Below are 11,009 nucleotides of genomic sequence, written 5' to 3' on the forward strand. Positions count from 1 at the left end.
TTTTAAATGTCATACAGCATATTCATATAAAATGTGATAGTAGGTTTGTTTGCTATTTAAATGGGCTATTATAATTTGGGGATATTGATACTTTTAGAATGTGCATTATAGGTTGTATTACTGTTCTTTATGAAAAACTGTTAATTTGTGAAAATCATTTGTTTTTACTCACAGTAGATCATGACCAGGTTTGAAATGGTTCTCATTTTTGGGTGAGAAATTGTTGTACTCTCTCTACCTTTTCTTAGCTGACACAGTGTGTTAATGATTATAAACTATATATTTTTGATTTTAAAAACTTTTTTATTACTGGTTTTGCTTGCATGTGCAATATACTATTTCAGTTTTATTTTTTCTCTCCTTTTTGTATTTGAAGCACATGTCAGAGAAGATTTTCTTTAACCTTTTTGATTATGCAGTAATATAAGTTTAAGATACATTTGCTCTAATGTCAAAACATACTCAAAAAGCTTTAGACTATAAAAATGATGCCATTGATCATTTAAAAAAATTTATAGGACTTTGCTTAATGATTCTGTCTGATTCCAGGAGAAGGGAATACAAAAAGAACCATTGCACAGTGCCAAAGAAGAACAAAGTTACTTGCATAGTGCCAATTGAGCACAAGGTCAAAAAAGACCAAACCAACCCAGGTAGGATTGATGTAAAGATTAAAATTTAGGGGAGACTGAGGCAGGTAGAAATTAGTTTCTCTCTGCAAGGAGTATTATATTTTTAGAGGTTTATTGAAGATTAAGGATTAAAGAAAATACAGAATAAGAAAAAACACGTGCCTAGGCCAGAGGCCTAGACAAGATAACCTCACATCATGGAAGAGACGCCTCTGCTCCAAAACAGAAGTCCAAAAGAGCAACAGAGACCCACCTACGGAGAAGACTCTTTAAATAAAATTTTGTTCTTGTCCCAGGTGAGAATTCAGTGAGATTAGAGGGCATTCTGGGAGCTAGCAAGGACTCCTGGGGAATGGAGTCCAGAGTTCAAATCTCAATTTTACATTCATGAACCTCTAAGCCAATACAAAAGGACTTAATCATGAGTGAGACTCAAGGTTGTGGCTGTTTAACATGTGTTAAATGCAGGTCTTCCTTGTACCACACACTCTATATAAAATATACGACATTGATTATTCTAGCTCCATTCCGGCTCCCATTTACTCCTATAATCTAGTCCCTTTTCTCTCTAATATAATATGGCAACTTCCTGTAGTCTTGGCTGCAAATGCGTAAGTGAAATATTACTGTATTTTGTCCTACAGACTTGTGGGACACATATATATCACTTTAATTGGGTCCTGATTCAAGGACCTGTTATAAATTTATTTTCCTTTACTTAGAATTTTTACACATAAGACTTTGATAGTCTAGATTTCATCCAGAAGTTATCTTTTCTGTTTTTTTTTTTTGGGGGGGGGGGGAGTTGGATGTTTTTTATTTCTCTTGTCAATTGATTCAGATACCTCTTAACTCAGTCATGCATTCCCTAGTGATCCCTGTGTTTTTCAACACCCTTTTCATTCTAAAATGAAAAGTTTAAAAATTTTTGAGAGTAATTTTAGGTTAAGAAACATGATACCTCTCCAAATCCAGAAAGTGAACTGTTTGGAGAAGGCACCATGAAGATGCCTCCACAGACCACACACTGCACCGGAAGATCCAGAGTGAACTTTGGGATGGGATGATTTGAACTGTGTGGGGTTGAATGCATTTGTTTTTGTATGTATATTCTTATATGCTGAAGGAAACTGCACCCTAACTGGCTTTTTGCCAATGCGCCTAGCAATCATTGGTTTTGTTCTCTTTTCCTTTTATCCTCAAATTATTGAAATTTCAAAGTTAGTTATGTTTACAAGACCCATTGGAGAGACTTGTCTTTCATGGGTCTCTCAGGGGGGGGAATGTATAATTGAAAAATCTGTTACCCGAAAAAAAATTACATTTCCCAGGACCTCACTGACTTCCTGTTGTTACATACTTCTTGTAGATAGAGGATGTAATGAGAGGACCCGGAGAGTCCTGCCTCTCTCTTTGGCATGATACAGCAATCATGGTGGTAGCAGTAAGGTGAGGATTTTGAAATGGCTAATCAGCCATGGGCATGTGGTCTTTATTTTGTATCCTCTTTATTCCTTAATTTCTAATGATCATTTAATAAATCTCCTAAAATATAATATTTTTACTATTAAGATTTAATTTTAAATTTTACAAGCATTGCCAGATCTCAAAATATATATTAAAAAGGAATAACCATTAAAACTTTTTGGGACTGGTGAAAAAAAAATAGATGTTGATTAGTGAAACACTATGGGAGAAAAACCCAGAAGCAATTGAACATGGCAGCCTAGTGTTCCATAAACCAACTAATGTAAATACAGCAAAGGCTCCTTATTCAGTAAGAACTGAGGGGAAATCTGAAAATCAGTTTAGCAGGAATTCACTTTAGACCAAAATCTTATATTTGCCACAATATCTTCCTAATGGATGCTCAACTTAAATATAAAAGGTCATATAATTTTTAAAAAACCCTGCTACTTTTCATTTTAGAATCAGTACTGTATATTGGTTCCAAGGCAGTAACGGCTAGACAATGGGGGTTAAATGACTTATACAGAGTCACACAGCTAACAGGTATCTGACACCAAATTTGAACCTAGGAGATCTCCCATCTCTAGGCATGGCTCTTAGTCCATTGAGCCACCTAGCTGCTTCCAAGATCATATAATTTTTAAAAAGAGGGAAATGAAAGGAGGTACCTTTTAAAAATACAGTGGGGGAGAATTTCTAAATGAGCAAGGGATGGAGGTTATTTTTAAAATAAAATAGTTTTGATTACATAAAATGTTAAAGCCTTTGCATAAACAAAATCAAGCAAACAAGAATTAGAAGAGAAGTTGTTGATTGGGAGAAATCATCTCAGCAAATATTTTTGTGGAATTGATGAACATATAAGTCATTCCCCAATATATAAATGACCAAAAGGATGTTCTCAGGTGGTTGTCAAAAGAAGAAATGCAAACTGTCAAATATATGAAAGAATTCTTGAAATTGTTCATAATAAGATAAATGCAAATTAAAGAGAGTTCTGAGGTATCACTTTACACCTGTCAGATTGGCAAAAATGTCAAAAGACACATGGTAAATGATAATCTGCGGGAAGACAGATATACTAATACACTGTTAGTAGGACTAGGAAGTAATCGACCATACTGGAAAATAATTTGAAAGTATGTAAAAAATAACAATAAAGCCACTAATCCATATACTTTGACCCAATAGTATCAGAGGAAAGGTCCCTTCTAAAAATTTTTTTTCTAGCAGCATTATTTTTTTTTTGTAAAATAAAATGGAAACATTTAGATAATTATTTGGAGAAAATGGAATTAATTGTGGTGTAAGATATGAACAATTTAATGAAAATGAGGTTTTTGTTCAAACTGATGCCAAGCAAAATAAAAGAACCAAGAAAATAATTTTAAATGGCCATAGTAATATAAAGAAAAACAGCCTGAAAGACATTAGAACTCTGATTAATGCAATGCCCTATCTTGATTTCAAAAGGTTGATGGTATAACAAAATGCCTCTTGCTTCTTTCAGAGGCAATGAGGCAATGAACTAGGGGTATAGAATGACAAGTATTCGTCAGAGATAATCAAAGTATAGGTTGTTTTGCTTAACTATTCTTTTTCTTACCCCAAAAAGTTTCCATTGGAAGGGAGAAGAATCATTGGGACATGACAAGGAGCTTTTTAGAGCAACAAAACATTTTTTAAAAATACTTGGGTTTTTTAGATAAGAAGTTAAAGGTTAATAGCATGCTGACAGAAGAATTGTGAAAAGCTATGTGACGTTCACCCTATTCTCTTTATTTTTCCCTCCTTCCCTTCAGTGGAAACATTACAGAATCACATGCTGCATTTTTGTAATGAAGACTGATTGGTACCTAAGCTAAGGCCATACTTAGCCAAATAAAGGCTTATTTGCAATAGGTAATGTCTTGTTACAAAATGCACGGTATTTTTATGGGCTTTACAAACAGGAACTGAAGATGACTTTGTTATCCAGAGCTCTTTATGATGATATTCATTACAGAGGAATTTTAAGTGTCTTGTATTCCGTCAGTGAATTGTACTGATTATCTACTAGGTGTAAATCAGTCATTGCATTAGATGCTAAGCACTGTATCATTATTGTTTAGTGGGTCAATTCTATGCTGCTCTTGAACAGCATGGGGAAAATAAACAATCCTACACGCAGTGAGTGACTCGTCCCAGTCAAAGCAATGAAGTCAATAAGAGAATTGTGATTCAAACCCAGAGCCTTGTGTATGTCACTAGGTGTGCTAATGTCATTAGCAAACTCCAGTTTATTAATATCACTTGGGCTGAGACAGAATCTCATCTTTCTCCCAGTAACACCCATCTCACCTAATGGATACATGGGGTGTTCAGGGAGAACGAGCATCCCTAATGTGAGGTCTTGTCCAGCCCTTTTGAGGACTGCTTATCCACCTTTGGTGTCCACCTCTCACCCAATGGCCACACTCCAGGAAAATCATCTTGTAAATGGGTGTTAAACCACAAGCTTAAAACCTGACAGTAAGTTAGGGATATGGCTACCCCAAGCATCGAAGACTTCCCTTGGCAGAATGCGCAGATAAGGATAATTCATTGCAATGATTATGAAGGTGATTGAAGCAGGTGAAGTGGGATGCTTAGAGCTTAGTCACACATTAAAGATGCCAAGGTCATCCCCTGCAATCTGGACCATCTCCAGTCATCTTGACTTTGTCTTGCCTTTGGATTTTGATAGCTCTGGAAGAGAGAGCGAGTCTGACAACTTTGTGCAATAGCCTTACTTAAATCCATCATCACTCATGTGCACCACTGGTCATCTTTGAAAACCAAGAAGGACCAACCCTAACACCTCGCCTTAGTTAAGGCAAAATCGAGTCAAGATTTGGAAGGGACCTTAGAGGTCATCTAAGGCATGTCAGCATGTGCCAGCCTCGTCAATCTACTACCACCATGTTGACAACCCTTTCCCCCCAGATCCAGGACACTTTTTTACTTGACTCTTGATTCTATTTGAAAGTCCTCTAATATTTCTCAAGTAGAGATAATGCTACATTTTTGTTTTAGATAATTAATATTTACCATATTAAGAAGTACATTTGTTCTTGTGATTGTTAATGTTTTTAGCATAAAGAAGAGTTATGTTGAAATAACCAAGTGTTTTTTGTTGTTTTTGCTATTAGTCCAACCTACTGTATTTATAGATTTCTTAATATTAATTCAACTCTGTGTCAATGGTTTATAATCAGGTAAGTAAAAATGTATACTCTTTTTAATATGTTGTGACATTTTTATAGATATTCTATTAAATGTTTTTATAAAAGTAATCATTAACAATATTTATTGATCTATAGTTTTCTGTCTCTCCCTTAGTTCTTCTTGTTTGAATAATTAGAACCAAGTTTATCTCATAGAAACAGTTTTATAGGCTCACTTCTTTGCCTATTTTGGTAAGTAAATTATGTAATATTATCATTAGTTGGTTTTTGAATGTTTAATAGAATCCACTTGTAGATCCATGTGGTCTTGGAATTTTTTCTTTGGGAGTTCCATTATGGATCGCGTAATGTTCTTTCTGAAAATGGGCTACAAACATTTTCCATTTCTTGTTCTGGTAATCTGAGAGTTTTATATTTTTATAAATATTTTTCAGTTTTATTGATGAAATTTCTTTTAATTTTATTTCTTTTTCATTTATTTTAAAATTTCCTTATATATTTTTAATGTTGGCAGTTTGTGTTTCTATTTACCTATTCTATTTACCTTTTGTATTTTTAAAATTTTATTTTTTAAAATTTTATTTAATTAGATGATTTAGAATAATTTTCTATGGTTACAAGACTCATGTTCCTTCCTTCTCCCCCCCTAATTCCTTCCCATATATGACAAACATTTCCACTGGGTTTAACATGTGCCATCGATCAAGACCCATTGACTTATTATTAATATTTGCACAAGAGTGATCTTTTAGAGTCCACTTTCCCAGTCATAGCCCCACCGACCCATGTGATCAAGTGGTGGTTTTTCTTCTGTGTTTCTTTTCCCACAGTTCTTCCTCTGGATGTAGATAGTGTTCTTTCTCATATGTCCCTCCAAATAGTTCTGAATCATTGCATTGCTACTAGTAGAGAAGTCCATTACATTTGAATTTACCACAGTGCATCAGTCTCTGTGTACAATGTTCTCCTGGTTCTGCTCCTTTTACTCTGCATCAATTCCTGGAAGTCATTCCAGTTCATATGGAATTCCTCCAGTTTATTATTCCTTTGAGCACAATAGTATTCCATGTAGCATCCCAAGCATATTCACATCTATGAAATATAAATGACTGTATGATTACTGTGTCTCCAAGCATAAGGTTATACCAGTGAGGCTTGTGAATGTAACCTTGAACTGGCCATGCGGCCCTTGGCTAAGACAAACTCATTAACATGCTCTGACTCAATTCCCCGGGAAAGCACGGTTTGCAATCTACACGCCCAAAGGTGTTCCCTCTACCTTGCCACCCAATCTTAATTGTCTATACTTTGTGATGTGGGTACTGCGTGCTTGGGAGTACTGCCCAAGCAGGACAGGAATAAATTCAGAGGCAAACCCATGAACTTCCTCTTGGCTTTCTCTCCCCTTTCATGGAGCTCCACTCAGCTCCTTAATGACTATGTCTCTCTCTCCTCTTGACCTTCTCCTTCCCCGAGGCTGTAACCATCTCGGCCTGCATTCCCTATCTTAATCTCCTCATCCACCTCGTGTTCCTTTGTACTCATACTTTCCTATCAAAGGGAGTATCATAGGGATTGCTTACCCTATTCAAACACTGACTTGTCCATGTCTTTCATTTCCACCCTGGTTCTCCTATCTCTCCTCGGGTCCCATCACAAAGGTGAACCCCTTCCCTTGTGGGACCCTGCTGGTCAGGGAAGTCCATTAAGGAAAACCCCACATTCCATCACTAGCATATACCATAATTTGTTCAGCTATTCCCCCATTGAAGGGCATCCCCTCATTTTCCAATTTTTTGCCGCCACAAACTGTGAGGCTATGAATATTCTTGTACAAGTCTTTTCCCCTTATTATCTCTTTGGGGTACAAGCCTAGCAGTGCTATGACTGGATCAAAGGGCAGACAGTCTTTTATCGCCCTTTGGGCATAGTTCCAAATTGCCCTCCAGAATGGTTGGATCAATTCACAACTCCATCAGCAATGCATTAATGTCCCAATTTTGCCACATCCCCTCCAATATTCATTACTTTCCTTTGCTGTCATGTTGGCCAATCTGCTAGGTGTAAGGTGATACCTCAGAGTTGTTTTGATTTGCATTTCTCTGATTATAAGAGATTTAGAACAGTTTTATGTGCTTATTTTTTATTTCTTTTTTATTTCTTTATCTGAAAATTGCCTATTCATGTCCCTTGCCCATTTATCAACTAGGGAAGAGCTTGATTTTTTTGTGCAATTGATTTAGTTCCTTACAAATTTGAGTGATTAGACCTTTGTCAGAGGTTTTTGTTATAAAGATTTTTTCCCAATTTGTTGCTTCCCTTCTAATTTTGACTGCATTGGTTTTGTTTGTACAAAACATTTTTAATTTAATGTAATCAAAATTATCTATTTTACATTTTGTAATTTTTTCTAACTCTTGCTTGGTCTTAAAATCTTTCCTTTCCCAAAGATCTGACAAGTATACTATTCTGTGTTCACCTAATTTACTCATTGTTTCCTTCTTTATGTTCAAGTCATTCACCCATTCTGAGTTTATCTTGGTATAGGGTGTGAGACGTTGATCTAAACCTAATCTCTTCCATACTGTTTTCCAATTTTCCCAGCAATTTTTGTTAAATAGTGGATTTTGTCCCCAAAGCTGGGATCTTTGGGTTTATCATAGACTGTCTTACTGAGGTCACTTACCCCAAGTCTATTCCACTGACCCTTCCTTCTGTCTCTTAGCCAGTACCATATTGTTTTGATGATCACTGCTTTATAGTACAGTTTAACATCTGGTAATGCTAGGCCACTTTTCTTTGTTTTTTTTTTCACTTTTTCCCTTGATATTCTTGATCTTTTGTTCTTCCAAATAAACTTTGTTATTCTTTTTTTTTTGGATTTTTTTTTTTGGAATTTTTATGGAATTTTTCTAATTCCATAAAAAAGTTTTTTGGTAGTTTGATGGGTATGGCCCCAAATAAGTAAATTAGTTTAGGTAAGATTGTCATTTTTATTATGTTAACTCATCCTACCCATGAGCAATTAATGTTTTTCCAGTGATTTAGATCTAGTTTTAATTGTGTGGAAAGTGTTTTGTAGTTGTGTTCATAGAGTTCCTGCATTTGTCTCAGCAGATAGATTCCTAAGTATTTTATACTGTCTGTGGTGATTTTAAAGGGAATTTCTTTTTCTAACTCTTGCTGCTGGGATGAGTTGGAAGTATATAGAAATGCTGATGATTTATGTGGGTTTATTTTGTATCCTGCAATTTTGCTAAAGTTGTTGAATATTTCCACTAGCTTTTTAGTTGATTCTCTAGGATTCCTTAAGTAGACCATCATATCATCTGCAAAGAATGATAGCTTGATCTCTTCATTGCCTATTTTAATACATTCAATTTCTTTTTCTTCTGTAATTGCTACTGCTAGTGTTTTTAGTACACTGTTAAAGAATGAAGATGATAATGGGCATCCTTGTTTCACTCCTGATCTTATTGGGAATACTTCTAATTTATCCCCATTGCAGATGATATTTGCTGATGGTTTTAAATATATACTTTCTCCTTGCATGGTATGATGGGAACCCTAACTGTTGAACATTATTTTCTTTTAATGTCTGGAGGCCCCACAAACTTGCTGGGGAGGGATTTACTATGCAAATTACAGGCCACAACAATTTGTGCTCCAGATAGCTCTTTATCATTGGAAGTACCTGAGGAATCTTTAAAAGTACTCCCTCTACTTCTTTCAGAGATCCAGGAGGAAAAAGAACCTTTCCAATACCTACAGATATACCAGAGTCTCTTTGGGCTACATCTTCTTCTGATGTAGGCTTACTTAAATCAGTTATCCCTATCCATATTAAAACTAAATCTAGCGCACCTCCTTCCATTCCTCAGTACCCCCTCTCAAAAGAGGCCATTGAGAATATTACCCTGGTAATAAATACATTAATTGACCAGGGAATCATAATTCCCTGGAAATCTGAATACAATACACCTATCCTGCCTGTACAAAAAATGTGGGCCCGATGGCAAGCACCTCTATAGATTTGTACAAGACCTGAGAGCAGTGAACAATCATGTTATGAAGACACACCCTGTAGTTTCTAATATAAATACTATTATTTCTTCCATTCCTAGCACAGCTACATGCTTTATGGTAGCAGACTTGTGCCCTGCCTTCTTTTCCATATCTGTACACAAAAATTCCAGGCACATTTTTGCCTTCACATGGAAGGGCTCTTTGGACTTGGACTCATCTGCCTCAAGGTTACATGGAAAATCCAGGACTTTTTGCAAAAATTTTAAGTCAAGACTAACAATATAAGATTTAAAAATAGCAAATTAATAAAATATGTAGATGGCCTACTCTTGGCTTCAACAGATGCAGAAGCATGCCAAGAGGATAGTAAGCACCTCCTCCTAGAACTACATAAAAGAGGACACAAGATTTCGAAGGAAAAAGTTCAGTGGTGTCTCCCAAAAGTAGAATACTTGGGATTTATTCTAACTTCTGGTACCCACACAATTTCTCCTAAGCACATAGAAAACATCCAAAAATTAAGTGCTCCTACCACTAAAAAGCAATTAAGGGTTATTCTTGGAGCAACAGGATTTTGTCAGCAGTGGATCCCTTCTTATAGGGAAATCACTAAGCCCCTTGTATCACTTACAAAAAACTTGGTCCCCAAACCACTTAAATTAGAAAAGGAACACCTAACAGCTCTTTCAATTTTAAAACAGACTATCTTGTCTGCCTCTGCTCTAGGTATCCTAAATTATGATAAACCATTTACTCTTTATATATACGTGAACAAATAGGGGTAGTTTCAGGTGTTCTAACTCAACTTTTGGGACCTGCTTAACATCCAGTAGTCTATTATTCAGCCAAGCTAGATCCAGTAGCTGCTGGAGCACCACCATGCCTTAGAGGAGTAGCCACTGAGATCTTAATAGCAACTAAATCAGCCTATCTGGTATTGGGATACCCTCTGACCATAATGTGTCCACACAAGGTTGAGGCATTGTTATTAAGATATAAGACACAGGTGTTTGCTGACCAAAGGATTACTAGGTATAAAATAATACTACTAAACAATGGACACATCACACTAAAATGATGTGGAGCACTTAATCCTTCAACTTACTTCCTGATTTGCCAACTTCTGGAGAACTGTTACACGATTGTACATCTTTTTAGTGTCCATTGTTGATAAAACTCATAATGATTTACTGGATACCCCATTGGATAATTCAGATTTAATATTATTTACAGATGGTTCTTCATTTATGAGAGATGGCATGAGCTATACAGGAGCTGCAGTAGTTAATGAATTTGAAACTCTGTGGTCAGTTTCCTTACCCTCAAATGTAAGCACACAAGGTGCAGAACTCACAGTATTGAAACATGCCTATATCATTGCAAAGGATAAAAGACTCACAATTTATACAGACTCCCACTATTCCTTTGGCATATATCATGGTGTTGGAATGTTATGGCTCCAAAGATGATTTTTAACCTCAGCTGGAAAGTCTATAGCTAATGCAGAAATTATTAATGAAATTCTTTCTGCTCTCCAGCTTCCTGATGCCATATCTGTAGTTCATTGCTCTGCCCATACAGGTGACAATGACCCTGTCTCTAGAGGAAATAACCAGGCAGATGCCACTGCAAAGCTAGAGGCCATAGAAGGGCCTGAATTAATTTTAACATTAAC

This window comes from Monodelphis domestica, chromosome 7, assembly GCF_027887165.1.
Source record: "Monodelphis domestica isolate mMonDom1 chromosome 7, mMonDom1.pri, whole genome shotgun sequence".
NCBI lineage: Eukaryota > Metazoa > Chordata > Mammalia > Didelphimorphia > Didelphidae > Monodelphis > Monodelphis domestica.